Raw genomic sequence first — 27188 nt, forward strand, 5'->3', positions numbered from 1 at the left:
TCATTCTAGTCTTTTATGCTTTATATTCCTTCATCCCTTTAACAGTGCCAGATGATCTTCTAACTTTATTTTTCTTCCTATTTCTCTCTGTTCTTCTGATTGAATAATTTCTAATGATTTTCAAGTTGCTGATTCTTCTGCCTGTTCAAAGTTCCTAATCAATTCTTTTAGTGAATTTTCTACTTTAATTATTATAATTTTCCTCCCCAGATTCTCTGTTTCTTTAAATAGTCTCATCTCTTTTTTTTTTAATTCTCTAGTTGATCTTTTTTTAATTATTATTTTTTATTTGTATACGACAGTGGAATGCATTACAATGCTTATTGCACATATAGAGTACAATTTTTCATATCTCTGGTTGTGTATAAAGTATATTCACACCAATTCTTGTCTTCATACATGTACTTTGGATAATAATGTTCATCACATTCCACTGTCATTTCTAACCCCATGCCCCCTCTCTTCCCCTCCCAATCCTCTGCCCTATCTAGAGTTCATCTATTCCTCCCACACTCCCCCTCCCTACCTGACTATGAATCAGCCTCCTTATATCAAAGAAAATATTAGGCATTTGGTTTTCTGAGATTGGCTAACTTCATTTAGCATTATCTTCTCTAACTCCATCCATTTACCTGCAAATGCCATGATTTTATTATCTTTTATTGCTGAGTAATATTCCATTGTATGTATGTATGTGTGTGTGTGTGTGTGTGTGTGTGTGTGTGTGTATATATAAATAAATATGCCACATTTTTTATCCATTAATTTATTGAAGGGTATCTAGGTTAGTTCCACAATTTAGCTATTCTGAATTGTGCTGCTATAAAAATTGATGTGGCTGTGTCCCTGTAGTATGCCATTTTTAAGTACTTTGGGAATAGACCAAGGAGTAGGATAGCTGGGTCAAATGGTGGGTCCATTCCCAATTTTCCAAGAAATCTCCATACTGCTTTCCGTATTGGCTGCACCAATTTGCAGTCCCACCAGCAGTGTATGAGTATATCTTTTTCCCCACATCCTCGCCAACACTATTTTTTGCATTCTTAATAGCAGCCATTCTGACTGGAGTGAGATTAAATCTTAGAGTAGTTTTAATTTGCATTTCTCTAATTGTAAGTGATAATAAACATTCTTTCATATATTTGTTGATTGATTGTATATCATCTTTTGAGAAAATGTCTGTTCAGGTCCTTGGACCATTTATTGATTGGGTTATTTTTTTGTTTGTTTTTTGGTGCTTAGCTTTTTGAATTCTTTATATACTCCAGAGATTAGTGCTCTGTCTGATGTGTGAGGGGTAAAAATTTGCTCCCAAGATGTAGGCTCTCTATTCACCTCACAGATTGTTTCTTTTGCTGAGAAGAAATTTTTTAGTTTGAGTCCATCCCATTTATTGATTCTTGATTTTAATTATTGTGCCAAATGAGTCTTATTAAGGGAGTTGGGGTCTAATCCCACATGATGGAGATTAGGGCCTACTTTTTCTTCTGTTAGATGCAGGGTCTCTGGTTTAATTCCTAGGTCCTTGATCCATTTTGAGTTGAGTTTTGAGCATGGTGAGAGGCAGGGGTTTAATTTCATTTTGTTGCATATAGATTTCCAGTCTCTCAGCACCATTTGTTGAAGTGGATATCTTTTCTCCAAAGAGGATATCTTTTTCTCCAATGTTTTTGGTGCCTTTGTCTAATATAAAATAATTGTAGTTTTGTGGGCTAGTCTCTGTGTCCTCTATTCTGTACCACTGGTCTACCAGTCTATTTTGGTGTCAGTACCATGTGTTTTTGTAACTATTGCTCTGTAGTATAGTTTAAGTTCTGGTATATGATGCCACCTGCTTCACTCTTCTTGCTAAGATTTGCTTTAGCTATTCTGGGTCTCTTATTTTTCCAGATGAATTTCATGACTTCTTTTTTTTTATTTCTATGAGGAATATCATTGGGATTTTGATTAGAATTGCATTAAATCTGTATAGTGCTTTTGGTAGTATGGTCATTTTAATAATATTAATTTTGCCTATCCAAGAGCAAAGTAGATCTTTCCATCTTCTAAGGTCGTCTTTGATTTCTTTCTTTAGAGTACTATAACTTTCATTATGTAGATCTTTCACCTCTTTTGTTAATTTGCTTCCCAAGTTTTTTTTTTTTTGAGGCTATTATAAATGGGGTACTTTCCCTCATTTCCTTTTCTGAGGATTTGTCACTGATACACAGAAATGCCTTTGATTTATGGGTGTTGATTTTATATCCTGCTACTTTGCTGAATTCATTTACTAGTTCTGGAAGTTTTCTGGAGGAACTTTTAGGGTCTTCTAGTATAGAATCATATCATCAGCACATAGTGACAATTTGAGTCCTTTTCCTATGTGTATCCGTTTAATTTCTTTCATCTGTCTAATTGCTCTGGCCAGTGTTTCAAGAATTATGTTAGATAGAAGTCATGAAAGAGGGCATCCCTGTCTTGCTCCAGTTTTTAGAGGGAATGCCTCCAATTTTTCTCCATTTAGAATTATGTTGGCCTGGGGCTTAGCATAGATAGCCCTTATGATGTTGAGATATGTTCCTGTTATTCCTAATTTTTCTAGTGTTTTGAACATAAAGCAGTGCTGTATTTCTTCAAATGCTTGTTCTGCATCTATTGAGATGATCATATGATTCTTATCTTTAAGTCTATTGATGTGGTGAATTACTTTTATTGATTTCCGTATGTTGAACCAAACTTGTATCCCTGGATTGAATTCTACTTGATTGTGGTACATAATCTTTTTGTAATTGATTTGCCAAAATTCTACTGAGAATTTTTGCATTTATGTTCATTAGAGATATTGGTCTGAGTTTTCTTTTTTTGGTCCTAGCTGATCATATACTGTCATCATACCTTCCCCTTTCTCTCTAAGAATGGACCTGTTGGAATATTTGGATCTCATTTGTGATAGCTGCTTTGAAGGTGTGTGCTGAGGCTGACAACGGAGCCCTTTCACAGCCGGTTTCTGTTGTCTGTTTTCCCTTTCTTATGTATTTGTGACCCTTTCCTATGGTTTTACACGTCTTGTAACTGCCACCCCCCTCAACTGGACCTTTTAGATAATGTATTTTAGCAAGTCTGGATCCAGTTTTCCTTCCTTTGAGCTTGTGATTGTTTGCTTGTTTGTGTTTTGTGATATGCAAGGGCTGTTTTAGAGTTTATCCGCCACCCCCAACGTACTTCTCCAGCAAGGTAGCCTTGGGGGTATGCATAGTCACTCAAAATGACTGTGGTCAGTGGGTGTGTCTTTGGCGTCCCTCTTCTCCCTTCTTGCCTAATTTCCCTGGCAAGCCGTCTGCCTCTGTTGCTGGTAGCCTGCGTTAATTGCTATGTGATTCCTCTATTTTTCTTTTTCTTTTTTTTTTTTTTTGACAGTGCTCAGGAGTCATTCCTTCCTCTGTGTTCTGATCAAATTACATTTGAACATGTTTGCAAGGACATATTCGAGGCCGGTCCTGAGGTCTGGCCACAGAGGTTGGCTCTTGCTAGCTGTCTCTGTCTCAGACCCTTCTGATAAACTCACTGGCTGCAGCTGGGCTTGCTGCGCTCGGCCTTCTCCACCTGTCTCCGTGTTCACCGATCATGTTCCTTCCTCTGCCTTTTCTGCCATTAGCATTACCTGACGAGGTTCCACTTATAATGTTGTATTTTTCATTGTAATATTTCCATTTGGGTATTTCATAGTCTCTGTGTGTTTCATTTTTTCTATCTCATCAGACATCATCTATCTTTTATACAATATTCTTTTTTTTTTTTTTTAATTAATTTTTATTGTAGGTTGTTCAAAACATTACATAGTTCTTGATATATCATAATTCACACTTTGATTCAAGTGGGATATGAACTCCCATTTTTACCCCATATACAGATTGCAGAATCACATCAGTTGCACATTGATTTACATATTGCCATTCTGGAGTCTGTTGTATTCTGCTGCCTTTCCCATCCTCCACTATCCCCCCTCCCCTCCCCTCTTCTCTCTCTACCCCCTCTACTGTAATTCATTTCTCCCCCTTATATTTTCCCTCCTTTCCCCTCACTTCCTCTTGTATGTAATTTTGTATACCCCTGAGGGTCTCCTTCCATTTACATGCAATTTCCCTTCTCTCTCCCTTTCCCTCCCACCTCTCATCCCTGTTTAATGTTAATCTTCTTCTCATGCTCTTCTTCCCTACTCTGTTCTTAGTAACTCTCCTTATATCAAAGAAGACATTTGGCATTTGTTTTTAAGGGATTGGCTAGCTTCACTTAGCATAATCTGCTCTAATGCCATCCATTTCCCTCCAAATTCTATGATTTTGTCATTTCTTAATGCAGAGTAATACTCCATTGTGTATAAATGCCACATTTTTTTTATCCATTCGTCTATTGAAGGGCATCTAGGTTGGTTCCACAGTCTTGCTATTGTGAATTGTGCTGCTATGAACATGGATGTAGCAGTGTCCCTATAGTGTGCTCTTTTTAGGTCTTTAGGGAATAGACCGAGTAGTGGAATAGCTGGATCAAATGGTGGTTCCATTCCGAGCTTTCCAAGAAATCTCCATACTGTTTTCCAAATTGGCCGCACCAATTTGCAGTCCCACCAGCAATGTACAAGAGTACCCTTTTCTCCACATCCTCGCCAGCACTTGTTGCTGTTTGACTTCCTAATGGCTGCCAATCTTACTGGAGTGAGATGGTATCTTAGGGTGGTTTTGATTTGCATTTCTCGTGGTTATTATAGTCATTTTTAAATACCTGTCTGATAATTTCAATAGCTGGCTTGTTTGAGGGTCTTCTTTTTCTATTGCTGGTCACCTTTTGTGACCACAAATAAAATTTCCTTGCTTCTATGTTGTATTGCATCCTATTTTGTGCTGCATGCCAGAGATGTTTTTCCATCACATAACAGTGCCCTCCCCTTCTTTCAAGTCGTCAGTGTTGAAATGCTGAATCCATCCTGGAGCTGACTCTGATTTTCGGTAGCTTTGGTTTCATTCATTTCGCTACCAACTCCAAGTGCCCCGTGGGAAGGGCATGCCCTGGATTCTCGGGGGCTCCTTGAGCTTTACATCTGAGACATCCTTTTTTCTGAATCTGGTGACCTCTGACCTCTGACCTGCAGCCCAGGTCGCCCTCTACTAACTCCCGAGTCCTCAGGCTTTGGAGACAGCTGCCTGTTCTCTTCCAGGGTGTGAGGTCTGCAGGGATTCCTCCCAGTGCTCCTCCCTGCCTTTAACCGTCAGGAACCGGGAGCCTGGAGTCCCAGAAGGGCTTCCCTTGAGTTTGCTCCTTTTTTGTCCCGCCCTCATTTTCAGAGGGAGCTGCCTGTCACTGGGGGAAGCCCCACATGGCTCAGGGGTCTTCCAGTTTTCTTGCCCCTACCCCCCCAGAGAGTAGCCAGTGGTGAGGATTCACTCTGTGCCTGGGACTTCTTCACATGCTCCTCTGTCCCCTGGCATGGCTCTCCTGTCCAGGGTGAACGTCCCTTGTCTCATCATGGTCAGAGGTGAGGACACTCAGCTGTCAAACTCCTCAAATAACCTTCTCTATTGCTCCATCTCCATGCTGTGGACTTCCTGCAAATGGCAGTCATATAGGAACACTCAGGGTCAACAGGAGGACGTCATCATCTTGGAGAACCTAAAGTGATTTGGTTTATGGACCATTCCCAATTTGGCCCATTAAACAACAACAACAACAACAGGAAACTCTATGATGGTCATTGCCTTTGCCTGGGGAAACTACAGGAGGAGAAACCAGAGGTCATGGTTCTCACCCCTGAAAACACCCTGCTCCCTCTTGCTTCTGATTGTGCTTCTTCTAGCTCTGAGGCACAGGGGGAGGATGTGGCGGGTTGAACGTCTGTGAGATGGTATCTCGTCAACCAGAAGTCGTCTTTTCTTAATACCAATTTCAGAATGTTAAAGTGGACAGTAGATAGTCCAAGGCTGAGACCCTCCTAGGACTCCGGAGTGAAGGATACTGGGCTTGGGTCTGGGCATGACCAGCTGAAGGGACGCCCGCGTACCAGGACTTTGATCTGAATTAGGACGCCCGAGTCAGAGGTGTGCTCTGCTAGCTGCTGCTCTCTTGCTGTGAGGGGTGCAATCCCAAGACTTATGGTGACGAAAAGGCTGAGTGGCCATTTCTCTAATAAAGCTCCCTGGATAGTGGCCAGGACCCTATTTGCAGACTTGGTTCTTTGGCCCTGATATAACTGCAAGGCGCACCAGCAAAGGTTTGTGGCCAAATCTCCTGAAATGTGCTTGAACACTGACCACCGCAGGCTTCCATCGGCTGCCTGAGAGATGGTGACATGTTGTCCCCTGCGTGCCTGTGGTCTTGGCTCCTCAGACGTCAACTTGGCCAGGAAGCAACAGACGTGCCTCTCAGTGGGAGCTTCCAGGAAGTCTAATCAGACGGAAATCTGATCTGTATGCACGACTAGCTCCGGCAGGTAGGGCAGGTCGAGGGTGTGAAAAGTGAAATTCCTCCCAGCATCTCCCATTGACCCCTCCACCCTGTGGCTGGTGACCACCAGTGGCAGGGCGGTTTCTCTTGACCCCATGAAAGGGACTCATGAGGCCTACTGTGCTCGGTGGTGCCAGGGGACACCGAGAGGCATGGACCTCGCCTGCTCTTGGACCATCCTTTCGTTCTTCCTTCTCTCCCCAGATCCGTGGAGCACCTACCTCGAGTCAGGCACTGGGCAAGGCTGGGGGCTGTGGGAACAGAGGCATCTCCTCCCTCAGGGCTGCACTGTGCAGGGAGGGACAGACCCTGAGCAAGACACTTGGGATGTGGTGGGCACTTAGTGGGAGACCTGGACTTGCTCGGGGTGGGGTGTGGAGGTGGTTTTTTCCCTGAGACCCCCAGGGGAGAGACCATCCCCAGGAGACAAATGAGGGGAGACGAAGCAGGAACAGGAGAGCGCTTCCAACAGAGCAGGAGCAGCCAGCAGTGGGCTTTGCCTTTGAGAGATGGGCTGGAGGGCGGGTGGGGTTGCCAGCCAAGTCACTCTGGCAGGAGGAGCAGGGGGACATGCTGACTGGGATCGCGGAGTGGGCTGGGGGGACTGGAGCTCCCAGTTATGTGAGAGGTGAAACTCAGGGAGAGAACTGGGGTGGGGCTGATGGTGTATCCCAATGGCCGCCAGTGGATATGTTCATTCTCTTGGCCCCGAGGTTCTCCGGAGGGAGCTTCCTGCCTTTCCACCCTGTGCTGCTGGCTCTCCTTGGCTGTGGCTACATCTCTCCAATCTCTGCCTCTGTCTTCAGACAGCCTCCCCTCTGCAGGTCTCTGTGTGTCCCCTCTGCCTCCTATGACGATCCAGCCTTGGATTTAGGCCCACCACATGCAGGGCGACCTCACTGGAACTTAACTAATGACATCTGCAAAGACCCTATTTTTACATAAGGGCCCACTCTGGGGTTTTGGTAGACAGGACCCCTGGGCGGGGCCACTCTTCTACCCGCTACAGAGAGCAAGGAAAGACTAGGTAGGGACGGCTCCAGATGGCCAGCTTGAGCCACCGGATCTGGAAGACAGACCCACACCAGCGTGGGGGCTCCAGCACAGGATCAGAAACACGCTGTGTGAGTGTGTGACGTGACTGTACCTGGTGAGGCCCTGGGGTTGACTTCTTATTGTCCCTTTCCTCAGGGAAAGCTGGTGTGCAAAGCTGGCATGCAACCAGTGCTTTGCACAGCACGGGACCACGGAGACCCCGCACCACACCAGGCTCCTTGGTATTGTGTGTACAGGAAGCACCAGGGGCTGGCGCCAGGCTGGCCTGGGAACTCTCCCCAGCCCTGCCATGCTTCCTGGCTGTGTGTCTCTGGGAGGGCTCTGGGCTTCTCTGAGCTTGAGGTCCTTCCTAGTGCAATGGGGGTGAAAACGCTGGGGAAGAGCACTGGGAAGGAATTGTGCGCAGCTTGAAGGTGCTTGCCCGGGGATCGGTCTCCTGTATTTTCACTTTAAACAAATGCTCCATGTATCAGGTTATATTTTAGATTCTACCAAACACACCCACAGGAGGGTGTCCAGGATGCGTGATGGCGAAGTTTCCACTTTATCCTGTAGCGTGAATTATTGACAAGTGCTTATTTTCTTCTGATTTCTCCCTTCCTCAACAGTCAGTAGAGAATCTCAGTTAATTTTGAGTTCTGACTTAGGAAGGGCATTTGTACTTAGTGGACTGGGGAATGGTGGTGGCTGGGGAATGGAGGTAAAAATTTGCAAGTGGATCAGAAAAGAAAAAAGCTTCTCCGTAGATCGGAGGCAAGGAAGTCAACAATCCACAGGGAGCCGTGGGGAGGTCGAGCTTTTAATCTGAGAGACATCAGAAATACTTCTGTTCTCTTAACTTCCCTCTGCAGCCCGCCTCCACAGCCTGCCCTGGATCCTTGCAGCAGAGAGATTTTCCCTCCAGAATCAACCCTGAGCAGCAGCCTGCTGCCTGGTCACTGTCCTGCCTGGCGTTCAACCCCCTGGTGACCTCGTCCCCCAGCCCTCCTGCGGGCTCTTGCTCTTGCTTGGCATGGTTTCAAGCCCTTGCTAATACAGCCCGAATCCCGGGATCACGCATGGCCCTCTCCCCTGGATCTCAGCCCTGCCCTACTACAGTAGCCGTCATTCCCAGCTCCCAACACCTCTCTCCTAGTCCTGGGGAGCTGGCTCCTGTTGCTGGCAGAAATGACAAACCACACTTCAACATGCTTCCCCACCTTGACCAAGACCAAGGGCTCCTTTCCAATCCAGGAATGCAAAGGCCCAAGAGCGAGGTCCAAGTCTCACTTCACCGCTCACCGGGAGCATCTTCTGTCCACCTAGCAGGTGCCCCTTTCACAGGTCAAACACCACCTTCTCTGTGAAGCCTTCTGTCTAATGCAGCAGAAAGCAAGTGTCCTTCCATTCTCCATCACCGTCTGGACATAGGACAAGCTGCCCCCTCCCCGGCCAGGACAGTCTGCGTACTTTGCGTACTGTCTAAGTTGAAGTTTCATTTCCAAAATGGCAGGCATGATATGCACCATCTTTCAGTAGAAAACCCACTTTGGTAAAGTTCCCTGTTCCGTTCTTCCTGAGTGGACCTTCCCTGGCTCTAAGGGGTCCAGCGCGATTGCTAATATTGCAGTAAATCCCCCGTGAGTGGCGTTCTTTACAGTTAGGACAGATCAGCTTCCTCCAGGATGGATTCAGACAGAATTACAGAAGTCAGATGCTCCCTGGGCCTCTTCAAAGCCATCCAGATGTGCCATGTGAAGGGCTGGGGGACTGGATGCCAATGCCCATGCGTGGGGGTGTTCCGTCTCCCTGCACCCCCAAAGGACTGGGAGAATGGCTAAAGGAATCAGCGGGGGAGGGAAGACCCGGAAGGCTCTGGGTGCCTTTCCAACGCCTGCCAAGGGTGTGTGCAGAGCACAAAGTCGAGCCCCCTCCAGCAGACTTGCAGCTACCTGCTTGGGAGTGGAACTGAGCAAAAGCAGATGGTGCACAGGTGGTGGCAGTGAATGTTGGGGTGATTGCATCTCATGCTACCTTGAAATGCTGCCTGTGGGGTCCAGATTGACCTGGGTAGAAATGCCACCTGGGAGAGGGAGGGGTGCTGGCAGAGAGCTGGGAGTGGGAGGGAATGCAGCTGTGACTGGAAGTCTCACTACAGAGGTGCTTGGGGGTCTGGGCACAGGGCGAGGCTGGGGCTGCAATTCTCATGGGGGAGGCAGGCCTGGTGATAGCAAGCTCTGGCTCACCATCGTTGTGGTTGAGGCGCCGGCGGGTGGGGCTGGTATTGAGGACGTGGGGGATCCACGATGCCAGTGTCTGGTTGGTCCTCACATGGCACTGCACCACCTGGGCGTGGTGAAGAGGAGGTCATGGGCAGCTGCTGGGTTCCAGGGGCGATGGGTGGAAGCTCAGGTTACAGTCCAGGTGAGAAGCAGGTTCAGAGGACCTGAACAGGGTGCTGTTGACAGGGCTTCAAGGTTCTGGGGAACCAGACACCTAAGGATAGCTTGAGGGGTTGGGGCAGAGGTGCTGGGTGAGAGCAAAGAGTCTGGAGGGGACCAGGGCTCAGGGCCTTGCACCAGGGGCTGGGTGGGTTGGCTCAGTTTCCAGCACCCACTGGATACCCCTGAAGGGACCTGCAGCCATGCTGACCCTCTGGCTTCCTGTGGCTGAGGAGCCTGGGAGATTTCTCCATTATCACACTGAATCCACAGAAATTCCCAGAGGCAAAGGCAGATGTGATGGCATGTGAAGGTGCTTGGACAGTGTGGAGCGGTGAGCAGAGCCAGGCGGGTGCTTGGACATGGGTCCCAGCCCCTCCCCCTGCTCCTGAGTGGCCAGGTCCTGGCCTCCCTCACAGGAATACAGAGTTAGAGCCAGGTGTCAGTTCTGTTCAGGGCCCCCAAATGCCATTTTGTGATAGCTCTAATGGGCTAGATTGCAGAATAAGAGAGACAGAGACGGAGCAGTGGAGACAGTGAGATAGAAACAGAGACAGAGAAAGACAGAGAGAGGCAGAGACAGAGAAAGAGAGAGGCAGAGAAAGAGACAGAGGCGAGCAGGGAGGGACAGCTGACCTTCCTGGGGACAGAAGCAGGGCAGAGTGGGGTGCTGGAGAGGAAAGGTATGGAGGGAGGCTGTAGCCCCCACCCCAAGCAGTCTGAGTGGGCTTTGACCCTTCCCTGTGTGGGATCCAGATGGGGACTTGTCACCAGCACTCACGTCCACACCCTCCTTCCCTGGGCGGCTTCTGGTGGCACGTGTGGATCAGCGTGGAAACCCACCTTTGGGGAATGATGTCAGAGCTGCCCATCAAGGCACCAGCGGTGCTCATGGTCAGCAAAGGGACAAGACCAGGCAGCGTCTCTGCCCCTCCCACCACAGCCCAACTAGAGGGCCTTAGGCAGCTCCCTCCACCTCTCTGAGCCTCGGTTTCCTCTTTTGAACCGGGGCTCGTGGAAATACCTGCCTGAGAGCATCCCGAGAGCAAGGCCGGGCAGAGCAGCAAGGCCTCGGTGCAGGCCTGGGGGAGCAGCCCTGGGCTGGAGATGCCCAGAAGCCCTTCCCACCCTGCCCCAGAGCTGCCTCCGCGGTGGGTAGAGCGTCTCGGGGGATTCAGCAGGTCTCAGCCCTCCCTTCTCCGTAGGCCCAGCTGCCAGTGTCCTGGGCTGCTCCTTCCCCAAGGCAGGTGATTCAAAGGTGTCATTAGCAAGGGCAAGGCCTCTCCTCTGAAAGGCAGAGGCAGCCTGTCGGAGAGTCAGTGGTTACTGGAATTAGAGGTTTCCGGAGAGATCTTAAATGGGTAATAACTCCAGAAAATGCTTGGCATTGATGTGCTTACCTGGGATTTCTCTGACAGGGCCTGGCTCTGCTTAGAGCACTGCTCTTGGGATCACCCCTCCCCCTCCCCGTCCCCTCCTCCCTCCCCCACAACCCGCGTGCACGGTTATGGTTGTCAGCCTTGACCTGTGATCAGCACTTGGCACCTCTTAGCTCATCCCGTACCAGTCCTGGGGAAGGGTGTGTGGCAGGCAGCTGTAGTGCAGGGGGAAACAGAATTCAGAGCCCCCATCACCCAAGTTCATCTCTACTTGGGAAGGGTCTGGGCTCCTCTGGTGACACCAGGCACCCAGCCCAACAGCAAAGCTGCACCCTCCCAGCTCCTGGTCCTGGGTCAGGCTCTGGGGCCTGTTGCCCCTGTGCCCAGAGGAGCACTGCCGCTGAGGTGTGAAGCCCCACACCTGGTTTTCAGGTGGTGGGTACAGGATTCAGACCCACAGAGGCCTTTCTCCCAGGAGGACCTCTCAACGGGAGACTCTTCTGTCCCCAGGGCACCTGCGCAGTATGGAAGCACTTTGTCATCATAACTGGGGTGGGGCTTTGGGAGTCTGTGGGTAGAGGTCAGGGACATTGCTAAGTACCCCAGATGCACAGCACAGCCTCTCCTCAGAGAAGTACACTGCCCACAGAGGTCAGAGGCTGAGGCTGAGCAGCCCCCTCAGGTCCCTTCTTATACCTGAGCCAGCCAGAGAGGTGCCTGGAGTGGGGACGGGGGCTTCCCTGGGCCTGAAAGGAGGCTTCTGCACCTCTGACTGGGCTGGGATGCCCATGGGGGTCCACAGGGCTGGGCTCTGGGCAGCCTCCCCAGTCAGAGACAGTAGCTGCCTCAGGACTCTGGAGGGCAAAGTCCCCTTTGCTGGAAGTCCTGGTGCAGCAGGGCAAGAAGGGTCAGGACCACTGAGAAATGTCCCTCCCTTTAGCTCACAGAACTTGCTTGAGGCCAGGGGATATTGTTGGAGTGGCCAGTTTGTATACAGGATTTAGGGCATTGTTTCTGGAGATTTTAGCCACAGTCCAGTCAGCTGCCAGCCTGAGCAATGTCCCGACGGTGCTGGGTGACAAATCCGGGGCACAGATCTTGGCCCTGAGCCAGGTTGAGCAGAGGTTTGGAGAGGCCTAGCGCTTGGTCCGCCAAGCTGGCTCCCAGGCCCCGTGTGCCCTCCTTGCCCCCCGGCCCGCCCCGCCCTGGCACGGTCTATATTTAAGAATGTTTACAGATAATAATGGCCTTCAGCCCCAGGAGTCAGACAGGAGCTTCCTGACAACTGTGCTGCTGTGCCTGGCTGCAGGTTTGCTCTGGCTCTCTGCTCTTCTGAAGGAGCGAGGGGGCCTCTGGGCTTTGCCAGCCGCTGCCTCCCGGGGCAGCTAGAGAAGTGGCCACGACCCTGCAGGGAAGCAGGTTTTCTTGGGAAGATAGAGACGTTCATCCAGACTCATCCCATGGCCTTCAGGCAAGTCGAATTCCCCCAGAACCCCTAGTGGGACCCAGAGTGGGCGTCTGTTTAGGAGAGGCCTCTGGAAGATGAAGGCTTTGCAGAGCCCAGCAGCGCCAGGCCCCAGGGAATGACCGGCTGAGTCGGGAGTCCGCGTAGAGAGCGGTGCCACCCTTCCCCCCATGCAGGGTCCTTTTCGTGTGTCTGCTGGGTCAGACCCACAAAGAGCCTGGTGGTCTGTTTCCATGTGAGTGTGATCTTCACCTGCTTCTTCTGGGCTAAAAGCTAAGTTCCACCTGGAGCCTTTTCATCTCCAGAGTGAGACGATTTCCAGGAAATAATAGATCATCACCCATGTGCATCTGAACCGCACGGTGCCCTGCTCTTCAGCCAGGTTTTGTGGAAATTGCACGGGGAGCTTTTCACTTTCCACAGTGGAGGTGAGACATGCCTTCAGTGTCGGGAGTAAATATCTGACTTCGGAAGCTGTTATTCTGTGGTAATTTCCACACGGGATCCTGTGGCGGGTGTGCGTGTGTGTGCATGTGCATATTTTGCTTTTGTTTGACTTTGCATTTCGCATCATTTGTGGGTTTCGTTTCTGCAGAGTGGTTTGGAAATGAGTTAGGTTGCTGGAGTTGGGATGGCAAAGGAGCTGGGGAAGCCGTGTCTGAGTGTGACCCTGGTCCTGGTTAGTTCTTGGTTTCCGAAGGCAAGGGGTTTTGGACAAAGTGGGAAATGGTGATTCTGGAACCTGAGGCCTCGGGGAGACAGGTGGGGGTTGCACGCTGCACCACCTCCCCTGAAACGCCTCTTTCCTCGCAAGGGACAGGAAAGCAGGTGATTTAACTGTCCTCGGTGGAGTGTGCTTTGTGTGTTATTCTTTGAGGATGAATTACAGAGTTATGCAAATGCATAATGATTTTGCAAATACAAAGCCCAAGAATAACAAATCAGAAGAATAACACATGTTTGAGGTTCATTGAGAAATAATCAAAGCTGTATTGTCTGGCTGAGGAGAGATCGGGGAAAGTTGTCTGGGAGCCGCTGTTCAGTTGTCACGGGGCGCATCTCTCAGTAGAGATGACTGTTCCCAAGAAGGTGTGATGCACATCTGGGCTGTTTACCTTCATGACTTGTGTAGGGAGCTGCAGTGAGAAGGGCTTGGGGAAAGGCACTTTCTTGACCATATATTCTTGCCTGCCTGAGCACACCCATGGTGGCAGGTGGTTTGCAGTTCTCTGTACCCACAGAAGAGGTTTCTGTTTCCGTGTGTCCTTTTGGTATTAACTCTTTGATTGTCGAGCCTTGAGTCTGTTTGTACACCACCCGTCCGCCAGTTACTTTTGGGGTTTAAAGACGTTGTTATTACATAATGCAGTGTTGTTGCTTGTGGGGTGGCTGTTCATGTCGTGTATGCTCAGAACATTCTATTTTTAAAGTCTGAAATATCATTCTCAGGCGCAACCTGCTCGCTCCTGCCGCCCATGGAATCACACGCTGGGCGCCGTGGAGCTGTGGCGTGGAGGCACCTGGCACGCGGACGGAAGCCTGTTCCTCCCGTCTGGGCCCCAGAACCCTGGGAGTGGCCACAGGCAGTTTTCCTTGGGTCCTGAGGTCGATGATCAGGAGGGCAGTGCTATTTTTAGCTCATCCCTTCACGCATCTTGACATGATTTGACGTGTCCCAGCTGAATCTCATCTATGTGCAGAGGTCACTGTGCTCTGAAATCTGTTCTGTGGGACAGAAATAGTCCTGTCCTGAGCATATTACATTTGTTATTATTCAGGGAGAAAGTTATCAACTATCTTTAAAAGATACAAAATATAGCTCAGCCTTTTATTTCTACTGTTCATCTCCCTGGCCATGAGCCCTCCAAGGGACTGTTCATCCCGACTGCAGAGCAGGGAGCAGTGTCCTCTGTTTCCAGAACCTGCATCTAACGCAGTTCACTGTGGGTTTTCTGGGCCTGTGGGGGGCGGGGTTCCCACCTGCAGAGGTCCCCAGACCCCGAGGCTAATCCAGGCCCCTGCCTGTGCTACAGACGGGCATCAGCTGGAGTTCCAGAGGTTCGGGCCGATGGTGCTTGAGGCAGGTGGTGGGGCAGGAGGGTGGGCTGATACTATCCTGTGCTCTTGGTAGAAGAGGAACTTGACTGGAACAGAACTTAAAGTTTAAATCAAGCCAGCTTGCTAGTGGGTTTCCGTGGAGCACGGCCACCCCATTCACTGAGGCACCTCCATCTTGGCCCACATCTGAGGAGCCGCGGCAAGGCGATGTCAGTAGTGGGTCAAGCTGATGTGTGTATGATTGTTCATAACACTATTTTAAATTTTCCTGTGTTCAAAATTGTGTAAAGCATGTTGAGGACTGTGGTGGTGACCAGCCCAGGGTCTCCAGACGAGTGCAGTGGGCTCCATCCCAGGCTCTGAGCCGGAAGCACCTACCTAACAACCTGGTGGTTGCTCCACAGGGCACATGATACACACAGATGGAAATGTCGGTGGTGCGGCCGAGGTGCCCAAGAGCCAAGCAGCACTGGCACAGCATAGTGCTCGGGAGGCTGAGGCCACGGGAGGCTGAGGCCACGGGAGGCTGAATGCTGCAGGGACCCAGCTCACAGCCCTGGCGCGGCCCGGGGTGTGCGTGGGCCCTGGAGGGGGCGTCCTAGCCTGGCTGCTGGGGAGTGAGCAATGCTGCTGTGATTGTGGCCCCTGGGCTCACGTCCCGTGCCCACTGTCCTGCGGGTTGTTGATGAGCAATCTGGGAAATGAACAGGAAAGTAGGGCAAGGCCAGGAGAGCTCTCAGTGTGGTGGGCGGGAGACAATTGAGTACTAAAAAGAGTGTCAGGGTGGGCGACAATGAGGAGGTGACATTTGAGAGAAGACTTGGGGGCGATGAGAAACTGAGTCTAGTGGATCTGGGTGAAGAGCCCTCGGGGCGAAGGGGACTTTTGGTGCAATGGCTGGAGCAGGAGCCTGCCTGGTAGGTTCTAGGAGCAGCAAGGAGCCCAGGGTGGCTGGACTTGTGTGAAGTCACTGGGAGGGGGGAGGAGAGAGCCAGGGAGATCACCAGGTGAGGGCCACCGCCAGGATTTTGACTTTTGCTCCATGTGCAATAGTGAGCCACTCGGTTTGGAATCCGAGAGCCATGGTCCACCCATGATTTAAGGGAACCCTGGCTTCATTGTGAGAGCAGCTAGAGGAGCGGAGGACTAGCCGGCAGAGGTTCATTGCTGCATCCAGGTGAGAGATGATGCAGATGACCCTGTGAGAGCAGTGGACAAGGGCACATCTGGAAGGGGAGGCAGCCCCATGGGCTGAGGCTAGAGAGAGGAAGCCAGGCCGGGATAGCGCCCAGGTTCATCCTGAGCAGCAGACAGACAGAGCTACCCACTGGCCTGGGAGGCTGGGAAAGCCGTGGGGGAGCAGTTTGGAGGAGACACAAGTTCGGTTTTGGTGATGTTAAGCTGGGACGTCTGGTAGGCACACACACAGAGAAAACGCTGGCCATTGGCTGCCCGGATCTGCAGCTGTAGAGAGGACTTCCTGAGGTCGTCTCCTCGGAAGGCCAATGCTGTTCACAGGCCGGACACCAGCTAGTGTGCTCTTCCCCAGATTTACTCATTTGTCTGCCACCTGGAGTCCAATTTACTGAACATTTCCTTATAATCTAAGTCACTTTTTAAAACCTAAATAAATTCTTTTTAAAAGGAAATCTCATGTTGCAAATTTAAGTGGAAATCTAATATCATTGGCTTTTGATTAAAGGTAACCATAAAGTAAAACAGTGAATGTAAAACAACATTTAGTTCAAAATAGACACGGTCTCTTTTCAAGGGTCCTGAGTCAGAGGACCTCTGTACTTAGGCTACCCCTGACACCTGCAGGGTCAGGGGTCACAGTGATAACGACACTAGACAGAGATCCTTGGTGTTCTTGGAAGATTATGGGGAATTGAGGAAAAATTGAAATATTTATCTGGGTCCACAATTCCCTAACTCACCTTCTGATCCTCTTCTCTGTACTTGGCCCTTGGGGAGATGCTGTGTGGAGCTGTTGATTTGTGGGGAGTGTGTAGAATAAGGGAGCTTGGGGTACAGCTTGACCCTCTGCTAGATGCAGGGTTCACTTTAGGACTCTGGGTCTCCTGGAGGACATTTGCAACTGGAATTCACAAGAACATATAGAGAGGCAGTGGCTGTTTATTCTTGGAATAGACGTGAAGGTGGGATTTATCCCATGTGGTTTGAGTTTGCGCAGGGACCAGCTGGGATAGATACAGGCAGACAGGCGTTGATTCCCCAGGAGTAGGCACACCCTCTGGGAACTGTCACAGGAGTTTGTGCTTTTTAAATGGAGCAAACTGTTTCCTGAATGATGGTTGTTGGGGTGCATCCCTCCAACGCCTAATGAGCCAGCCCTGGCCCGTGCTGTCGTGGGTGAAGCAGGAAGGGCTGTGTGCACCCGCGGGTGTTTCATTAGCACGTTTGGCAGTGGAACCAGCCAGGAGCTGGCCTTGGTCCTGAGGAGCAATCATCGAATCTTGTGTCTGTGGGTGGTCTGGGACAGGCCAGGTGGCCCGCATCTCATACCTGGAGAAGAACTTACTGTGCTACCTGCTGGCCACTCCATGGCTCCTGAGGGAGTTCACTTCATTGGAAATGTGTGGGCAGTTGGGCTTCTCTCAACCTCAGAAGGGGTTTCGGATCTCTGAGGTCCTTCCTGCCATAACTTCAGAGTTAGCCTCTTAAAGCTCTCTTGCAGGATCCTGGGGCCCCTGGCACCTCCCTGGGCTGGCAGCCCCTTGAGAGTAGGATCTGCTGACCTGTTGGACCATCACATCCTGCCCTGGGCAGGCATATGAGGGATGCTCTGAAACGGGAGGTGGACAAACCTGAGCAGGCCACTGCTCAGCTCCAGGCCACCCACTGCAGCCTGGCCCCCAGGTCCTGCACCCACTGCTGGTCCCTTGGCCAGGAATGCCATCTCTGCCCTCCCCTGGCCCTCCAAAACCTGCCCGGGCCACTGAGCCCCTGCCTTAGGAAGCTGCATCTCCCTCCCGGCCTCCTGGTACATGGTGACCTTGGGCTCCTCTGCCAGCATCCTGCTCCCAGCCAGTGTCACATGGACTCTGAGCACCTGTGCCAGCCTCCTGGGTGACTCCTTGCTCCTGACCTCACCTGCTGCTTTCTGCCAGTGGCCAGGAGAGGCTCTGCATGCCTGAGACCTTGTCCTGTCCTGGTTCCCGTTACCTTGGTATACATCCTGAACTCCCAGCCAGGCTCTGCCATCTTCCTTCCTCCCTGGTAGGACCCTCCAACCCTGGGAAGCAGTGGCCGTGTAGCCCAGTGGTCAGTGTGGACTGGAGCCTGGTTGCCTGGGACTGAGCCAGCTCTACTGCACTAGAGCTCACGGCTTTGTCCCTCACTGTCCCCTGTTAAATGTTGGTGACAAAAGTCCCTACCTCACAGGATGAGATGGAGTCAGACCTTGAAGTGCTCCTGCTGCTGCCTCTCCCAGACACCTGTCCCTGCTTCTCCTCAGCCACTACACTTCAGGGCTCAGGCCACATGTCGCCTCTGAGAGGAGGCCCCTGGCACCTGTTGAAGAGCTCCCCACACTCATGTCCTGAGTGTCGTTTCCCCAGCCAGCACTGCCTGGCCCTGGCACCATGTCATGCACCATGTCACCAGGCTGCCAGAGGCCCTCAGGAAGCAGGGGCTGGCCAGAGCAGGGAGGGACGAGCACAAAACATAGACTCAGCCAGGATGTGGGGGGCTGTGTGGGTCAGGTGGCATGGCGTGTGGGCTGCACCCAGGCCTCACTTTCTTACATCAGTCTTTCTCTTCTGAATCCTAAGTTGCCAACTTCAAGGGCAGGGTGTCATCCCCTGCAAGGCACCTGGTTCATGGGGCACAGCACTGTACTTGATCTCGAATGAGAGTGAACGGGAATGGGAGATGGTGAGGAGCACGGATCTGATGCCTGGGGTGGGCTTGGCCTGCTATTTATTAGCCAGGTGACCGGCCAACTTTAAGTCTCAGCACCTCAGTCTCCTCATCTAAAGTCTGAATAAATGAGAGACCCTCTCAGGGGCGGTAGGGAGGATTAAATGAATTAGTTATACTTGAAGTCCTGCAATGGTGCCAGTATCCAGCACCTGGTAATTACTGTGTAGATATGAGCTGCTGTGGTGGTGCTGATGGTGTTGATGTTGGTGATGGTGATGGTGATGGTCAGGGTGGTCGTGGTGGTGATGGTGATGCTGATGATAGTGATAAGGGGATGATGATGATGGTGTTGCTGGTGATGGTGATAATGGTGGTGATGGTGTGATGTTGATAGTGGTGGTGATGGTGATGGTGGTGATGAAGATGGTGATGGTGGTGGTGAAGGTGGTGGTGATGGTGATAATGATGGTGATGGTGGTGATGGTGGTGGTGGTAGTGATGGTGGTGATGATGGTGATATGGGGATGATGAAGATGGTGATGGCAGTGATTAAATGAGTTAATTATACTTGAAGTATAATGTAATAATGGTGGTGGTGGTGGTGGTGGTGGTGATGGTGATGGTGATGATAGTGGTTATGGTGGTGGTGATGGTGGTGATGGTGGTGATGGTGGTGGTGGTGGTGGTGGTGGTGGTGATGGTGATGGTGATGATAGTGGTTATGGTGGTGGTGATGGTGGTGATGGTGGTGATGGTGGTGGTGGTGGTGGTGGTGGTGGTGGTGATGGTGATGGTGATAGTGGTGGTGATGGTGGTGGTGGTGGTGATGATGGTGGTAGTGGTGGTGATGGTGGTGGTGGTGGTGATGTTGATGATAGTGATAAGGAGATGATGAAGATGGTGATGGTGGTAATGGTGATGGTGGTGATGAAGATAGAGATGTGGTGAGGATCATCAAGATGGTAGTTATTGTAGTCTAGTGTTAGTGTTGGTGATGGTGATGCTGGTGAGGATGATGTGGTTATCTTATAATAGATTTCAAAATATGGAGTAAAGCAGAATTAAAGAAAATACTACTGAATTAATAAGAGGAAAGCTAGGACACAGGAAGTGTTCTCCAGGAAATGGATGAGCCCCAGTTGCAGTATCTTGTAAATGAAACTGACTTTGACTTTCACCAAGTATCAGAGATGGCTTAATTTTGGAGCAGTGCTTCTCACAACCTCTATGGCATAGGACCCATTTTAAGATTTCTGATCTGTTGCAAATTGATAGTTTCATTAATGTGGAGAGAAACATTGTCACTCTTCACCCCTAAGGGAAGAACAGGTGTCAGCTGGTACCTGGCACAGATACTTACCTTGTTGCCTCTAGCAACGAACACCTCCCAGATGGGTATTGGTAGGTGGATGCATTGCACAGCACTGTTTTAGATGTAACTGACGGGGCTTCGAACTTCACAGAACTGCGAGGTCAGATGTTTCCCTCTGCATTCTCTTTCAGTCTTTTGGTTGTGCATACTGAAGAGGAAGTTGTAGTTGGTGACTGGTGTGCCTCTGACGTCTGATACTGGCTGATTTCCCTTCTCTAACAAGCGGGGGGCAGTCTCGGGCGCAGCACCCTGGGAGGGCACACTGACTTGCTAGAATGTCGCAATTATGTTGACTTGTGTCTGTTGTATTTACTTTGTGACTGCTTCACATTTCTGGACATTGCTTCTGATTTTCCTATTAGAGTCCAGATGTAAAGTTTCTTGAAGAGATAAATTTATTTGAGTGTCAAAAGCAAGTTGCTTTAAAATATAAGTCTTCCACTGTCGAATGTATATATGTGACAAAAGTCATGAAGGTGGTATAGAAAGGACTCTTAACAGACCTGCAGAGGACTCTGGAGGGCAGGGCATGGGGTGGGAAGGGGTAGGAAGAGATCTGGAGTCACTTGTACCCCAAACCTCTGCCTCGTAAGAAACCACAGGAACATGCTCCTAGTCCCTGAAGGGCCTGGTTCTCTTTACCTATTGGATTTGGAGAATGTTGTAACTGACCACGTTTCTCCTCACCTGGGTTGCTAGGAAGCCCAGTGTCCAATTTTAATTCAAACCCCAATCCCTGGACAGAATCCTGTAGTTTGTGTTTTGGGTACTTAAGCCATGGGTTCACGTGGTTTTCCAGCTATTCTCGGTCTTTCCTTGATCCTATCTTTTGTTTTACCTGCTGTATGCGTTGTAGAAATGGCAGCATAGGTAAGCTCCCTTACATCCTTTTTTGGAATCTGGTGGGCAGTGACAAATTTTGAATGAATTAGTAAGATGGCGCCCCCTCCTACAGCGGTGAGGCAGGGGAGGCTCCATATTGGAAGCCTGATTAGGCCTGATTAGGACAAGGAGGCAGGTGCCTGTGGTAGGAAGCCAGCTTTGCTCCCGAGGCCAGGCGGGGTGACGCCGTGGTTGCTCTGAGCTCCGGGCGCTGTTTTGTGGAGGTGCCATACCTCAGGCCTCTATTTAGATAGAACGTGCGTTTCTTAAGGCACACATTTGCATCCCGCGTGGGCTGCGGTGGCTGCGTTCTTTCTACCCACACCAGCTCAGGGGTATTTTTAAATGCACGACTTAGGAGCCAGCTTCTCTGTGGTGTGCAGGCTCATCATGGGGCTAGAGAGTCCTTACCAGGGGGGTCTGCAAGGGTGGAGGCCAAGGCAGCCGGTGGCCAGCACGATCTCGGCCATGAGGGCTGCGCTCTGCAGCCCCCGTGGGGCCACCTCAGTGGGTATCCCTCCCCAGCAGGGCCAAGCTCAGTTCTTGGAGTCCGTAGGTATGGCTTCTGGAATGGCCAGAAGGGCAGGACTGAGGGCTGATCTGAGGCCGGGTAAGGAGATGAACCACTTAGGGGACAAACTCTCCAGATAGTGACCTGGGAGGCGGCGGGGCAGGGCAGTTGCCGAGTGGGCACTCGCTCTTGCCCCAGGTCTGTAGGAGGTGGTGGGGGTGCTCAGGGACCTGTTGGAGTTGAAGGGCAAGCGGAGCCACCTGAGCTGAGCGCTGCCTCCTGTCGCCTCCCGTCTGATTGGCGCAGGGTCAGGGTGCAGGGTGGTTCAGGGTGGAGTCCACACTCAGCTGAGGAAATGGCTGGGCCCTGCAATGCTGCAGCTCCTTGTTTGACAGAAAGGGAAGCTGAGGGCCAGACAGGGCCCCCAGAGCTGTGATCCCTGTGCTCTTGCAGACCCCGGGGACACCACCACCTTCCACCTGGTGGTTGACGCCAGAAGCCTGGGAGTCAGCCATCTCTGCCGTTTCTCCCCTGACCCCTGCAAACCCTTCGTCCTGGAGTCCCTGCCCCCAGTACATCTCCAATCCATCTGCTTCCCATCACCTCCAGCACCCCCAGGACCAGGCCTCCTGTCCCCTGGAAGCAGGCAGCTGCATCCTGACCACCACTGCTTCCTCTGTTAGGTCCTTCTAATTGGGTTTCTGCTGAGTAATTGGAGTGATCTTTTTAAACCTCAAATCTCATTAGAACCGAAGCTCCCCACCCCCCATGCTCCCAGCTGGCTTAAAATTCCTCAGTGCTTGCCCAGGGCTTGTGTTAAAAAAACAAAACAAAAAAAACTAACCCCCCCAAACATAAAACTCACCCAACTCCTCACCAAGCCAGTAGGCCTGCCTGCTCTGACCCCCAACTCCACCTGGGGCCCTGTGACTACATGGCCTCTTCAACTTCAGGACCTTGGCACAGGCTCCCACCATGGGAACTCCACCCCACACCCTGTACCTGCAGGTCTTTGCCAGGCTGCATCCTGCCCACCCTGCCCCCTGCAGCCCAGGTGTCCGTCACTCCTTCAGGAAGCTTCCCACCTGGCCAGGTCCTGGGCTCCAGGTCAGAGCTCGTTGTCTCTCTGGGCTTACTCTTTACCCTCGGCTGGGTTTCTGAACAGCCTCTCTCCTCCTGGATGCCAGCTCTGGGAGCCACACCCGCCTGTCTCTGCAGCCCTTTCCTGCCTCTGGCAGGCTGCCTTTCCAGGGTGGAGCCCCGGGTCCTCAGGGGTAAACATGTGCCCTGTAGAGAAGGGCTCAGAGTCCCTGGTCCAAGCAAGCTGTGTTGTCCTCCATGTCTTCCCCTGGTAAGCCTCTCCCTCCACACTGGATTGCCGGACATCATATGGTGATATGGTTTCAGTTTTGGGGTCCCAGGACAGGGAGCCTCCTCCAGCCCACCATCCTGAGAGCCTCTGCCTCCTGTTTCCTGGCAGGATGTCCAGTGCTAATGCCAATGATGGACATCTAGTTAATCCCTTGCTTTGTGCCTGCATCAGAGGCACCCTGCAGTGAGGACATGCAGTCATGGGGTGAGGTCATGCAGTGAGGTCATGGGGTGAGGTCATGGAGCTTGCTGCAGCTCTGAGCCAGCTCTGGGTTCTGGTAGGAGCTGGATGGTTCTAGAAGGAATGAAGGTGAGCTGGGGATCAGACTGTGATGTAAGGGTGCCCTGGGAGCATCAGGGGTCTTTGGTCAGAAGGCAGTGGGCTGGCTGAGACTGTGACAGTCCTGCTGAGAGAGCGGTGAGTCACCTGTGCGGCTCCCACATGGCCCCAGCGTGTCCTGGAGAGACCTTGCCCCCACCCAGGGACCTCCTCCTTTTCCGAGGACCGCCTTCTGTTTCTGCAGGCTCACGCCCTGGGGTCCAGCCCCTCCCCTGAGTCAGGGTGGTGAGTTTTCCAGGTGGACACTGGTGTTGACCTTGCTCCCAGGGATCTCTCCCCACAGGTGTCTTCTTCCCGATACAGGTGGACTTCTCAAACCTTTTCTTTATGGCATCTGGAGTTCCTGTCGTAGCTAGAAAGAACTTGTCCACATCCAGAGCACTTTAAAAATGCCATCCTTCACTCTCCTTACGTTTTCATTGTTATGTTTAAAGTTCTGTTCAGTGTGGAGGTTGTTTTCATGTGAGATGTGAAGGTCAGGACCAACCTACATGTATTCTAGGTTGCCGCCAACTGTCCAAGCTACATCTATTGAATAATGTGACTTCCTCCGATTTCCACTGTCTCCTGTATAAATCTATTAAATTCCCATGTGACTTTTGGTCTATTTTAGGACTTCATTTTGTCTCACTGAAATCTATTCTTGGAACTGAGCCACGTTGTTCTAATGATCGCCGTTGAATTACACGTTAATAACAGAAAAGTCTGCTCGTCGTCCCTCTTTCCCCTCGGTCTTTTCCTGCCTCCTCCCGTTTTCCATATTTATTTTAGCTTATTCACTGTGTGTTTTTGAACCTGATGGCTTGGTGGGGTTTTAGTCTTGTGGGAATTACTGCATTTTCATGCTGGAAGGATGCTTTGAGAACCTTCTGTCTACTTCTCATTCTCCTGAGAGTACAATGATTTTGTCTAATGGTGCTAAGAGGTTGGGGGGATGATAAGCCAGGAAGCCCCCCGTCCCTCTTCTGCACCCCCGTGCCCCTCTCCCACTGAGGACTCCCGCTCAACCTTTGCACCTTTCAGGCAAGCGCTCAAGTTGTCCTTGGGTTTCATTGTGACACTGAGTTGAAACACGCACGTTGGCCACGCTGCTAGGGGTCGACCAGGAGCTGAGGGATGCAGCCTGCATTTCCACTCTTCTGTTGTGACTCTGAGACTGGTGATGGTGGAGCCAAGGCCATTTCTTTACTTCAATGACAAGAGTCAGGGGTTCATTCCCTTCAGGGGGTGGGCTCCACTGGTCACGTGGGAGAACCTCGCACATACCCAGGGCACAGCCCTCAGCAAGGACGTCAGAAGAGCAAAGCCAGCCGAGGACAAGCCAGCAAGCCCAGCCTGCGGAGCTCCCTGGCTGAAAGGGCAATAGACGCATCGTGACAGTGCAGAGGTCGCGAGGCTCGGCTCCGGAGGCGGCCCGTTGGTCTCTCTCTGACTTAGCATCAACTTATTAATAGCAACTGGCCAGTCGCCCAATGATGATTTGGACTGTTTCTTGCCAGAGGCTTTGTGGTTGGGGTGTGAGTCCTTGTGGGTCTCCGTGACCTCAGAGGGGAATGAAGGTAGAGGACGAAGGATGATGTCAGCAGCTGACAGTTTTGGATGACTCACCCCAGGCCACTCTCTGCCCTCTCCAGGGATGAAATCTTAAGTCCCCAAAGAGCCCTTGGGGGCAGTTGCTGTGAGGTTGGGGGATGATAAGCCTTTGAGGCATTATAGATAAGGAAACGGTGCCCAGAGGGTGAAGACAGGGCCAGCTGAGCACCCCGAGTCTGCCTGCCGGGCTGCACCTCCCCTCTGTGTGGTCCTTCCACAGTGACAGTTGGAGTCACACACACAGCCTTGGTTAAGATCTCAGCCCCATGCTTTGTGACTTTTGGCAACTCATTGATCCACTTATTCACCTATTAAGTGGAACAGGGACTAAGTGAGAAATGATAAAACGTTTCCAACGTTGCCTGGCAGAGTAAATGCTCAATAAAAAGCAGTTACAGTTCTTACGAGCTTGCCGACTGTTTCTGAGCCTGGGTCTTCCCTTGACACGATGAAGGCATCATTGTGCAGTGTGAATGGCTGCACGCTCCTTGGGTTGGCTTGGTTCAAGGCTTGGAGGGCATGTCCCTGTCAGTGCCACCTGCATGTCCTGGGATGGATGACTTGGCCTCTTTCTGCCACAGTTACCACTTCCCTGGAGCAGAGTCTGGGAACTGACTCTGGGTTTTGTGAGGGTCAAATGAGAGATGTGCTCAGCTCCATGCCGGGTGTGACGCTGTCCCTCCCTCTCCAAGTGACTTGTACACTGCACACCTGGCTCTGGTCGTGACCCCTTCCCGTCTCCCTTACTCCTCTTTGTGGTGGTGATCTTTTGCAATCTGTGGAACTTGGCGTTGGTCCAGGGAATTATGAGCGAGTTCCAGGGCCACCTCTTTCATTGGGAGAAAGTCTTAGGTTTCCTAGACCTTGGGACAGGACTGGTTTGATGTCTGTGCTGTCTGCTCACTGAGCTCTGTGAATGAGAGGTTCCCATTGCCACAGGCACCAGGGGTGATGGGTACACTTGTGGGGGGGCTACCAGCTCCTGTCAGCAGCTTTTCTGCTCCTGAGGTTTGGGGAGGCACTTGATGTGTCAGGCAGCCCTCTCTGATAGCTGATCATCCCAGAGCTCAGAAGTCAACATGCATTCATTAGCTTACGATTTTTTTGTGCACGATTAGGCTGGGCTCAGCCGGCTGGTTCTTCCCATGGTGGATGGCCCTTCACACCTACTTCACAGAGGCTGATGGTCAGTGTGGCAGACTGCAATAGTGTCTCACATCCTATGAGATGCTGGTGCTCTGTGGGGAGTGTCTCCTAGCTGGCCTTTGCAGAGACAGAGACTCCCTTCTGCCCTCCCCCTGCCAGACTGAGGTCAGGTCAGTGCTGAGAGGACTGTCCTTGCAGTACTTTGGGGTGGAGCTCATTAGGCATCATAGACCACTGAAGGGAGATGCTTCTGTCTTCCCTTTGTGTCTGCCCTGTCACACACTTGTCACACAGTTGTCACACACACATACAAGTTAGCTTGTTTTCCTTCCTGAGCTGTAAGCTCCATGGAGACAGGAATCTCAGACTCAGTGTTGTATCCCTAGACCTAGTAGCTACCACAGGTGTTGAATGGAGGAAGGAAGAAGGAAGGAATGGAGGGGGAGAGAGGGAGAAGAGGGAGGGGGAGGGAGGGATGAAGGAAGGACTTTAGGAAGTTGGACAGATGGCCAGGTGAGAAGGAAAAAGCCCAGAGGGGGAAGGAAGCAAGAAAGAGGCCGAGGGCAAAGTTGAGAAGAGAAGAAGGCAGAGAGAGGGAACTTGAGCTGTTCTTCAGCATTAAAGTCGTGACCCTGGGGCAGGATATTGGCCGTCCCCAGCCCCAGTGACCTCAGCCATGCAGTGGGGCAGCTGTAGGACCCACCTGGGTTGCCAAGAACTGGTTCTCGGAAGGTCAGAGCCAAACTCGTTGCTGGTGGCTCCTCTGGCTGTTCTCCTGGTTGCTGGAGATGGAGTTGCTGGGCCCACCATCCTGGAATACAGGGCAGCCTGGACCGGATGACCACACCTGGACTGTATGACGCATGGGTGCAAGGCGGTGGAGCCAGGCTAAGAGAGTTGAGGGGACAGCAGCCTGGGGCTTCCAGTGGGACATGCTGTGGTGTCTCTGCCAGGGGTGGCTGTGCGGGGCAGCTGACCAAGCTCCACAGACCTCCGGGCAATGGAGCCTGGGCTCTCTGGGGCTCGGCGGCTTTGTGTGCACGCACCTCCTCTTGCTCACACTCCCCTCGAGGGTGCAGACACATGACAATAAAAATGTCACCACATATCACCCCACCACCTGGAGCAAACACCATCTGCACCCCGTCAGGTTTACTACGGTGTGCATTCCTGTTCCAACAGGCAACAGTGGGTTCTGTGGACACAGCCACAGTGGAGCCCGTGCTGCTCATCCCG

At 51.4% G+C, this 27188-nt stretch overlaps 1 protein-coding gene across 1 annotated transcript in view; it reads left to right on the forward strand.

Annotated features, from left to right (window-relative positions):
• The window catches only part of Phactr3 (phosphatase and actin regulator 3), a 172083-nt gene that overhangs the window by 43355 nt on the left and 101540 nt on the right, over positions 1-27188 (forward strand). The gene's annotated exons all lie outside the window — the stretch shown is intronic.

The sequence above is a fragment of the Callospermophilus lateralis genome, chromosome 3, assembly GCF_048772815.1.
Source record: "Callospermophilus lateralis isolate mCalLat2 chromosome 3, mCalLat2.hap1, whole genome shotgun sequence".
In the NCBI taxonomy this organism is placed as follows: domain Eukaryota; kingdom Metazoa; phylum Chordata; class Mammalia; order Rodentia; family Sciuridae; genus Callospermophilus; species Callospermophilus lateralis.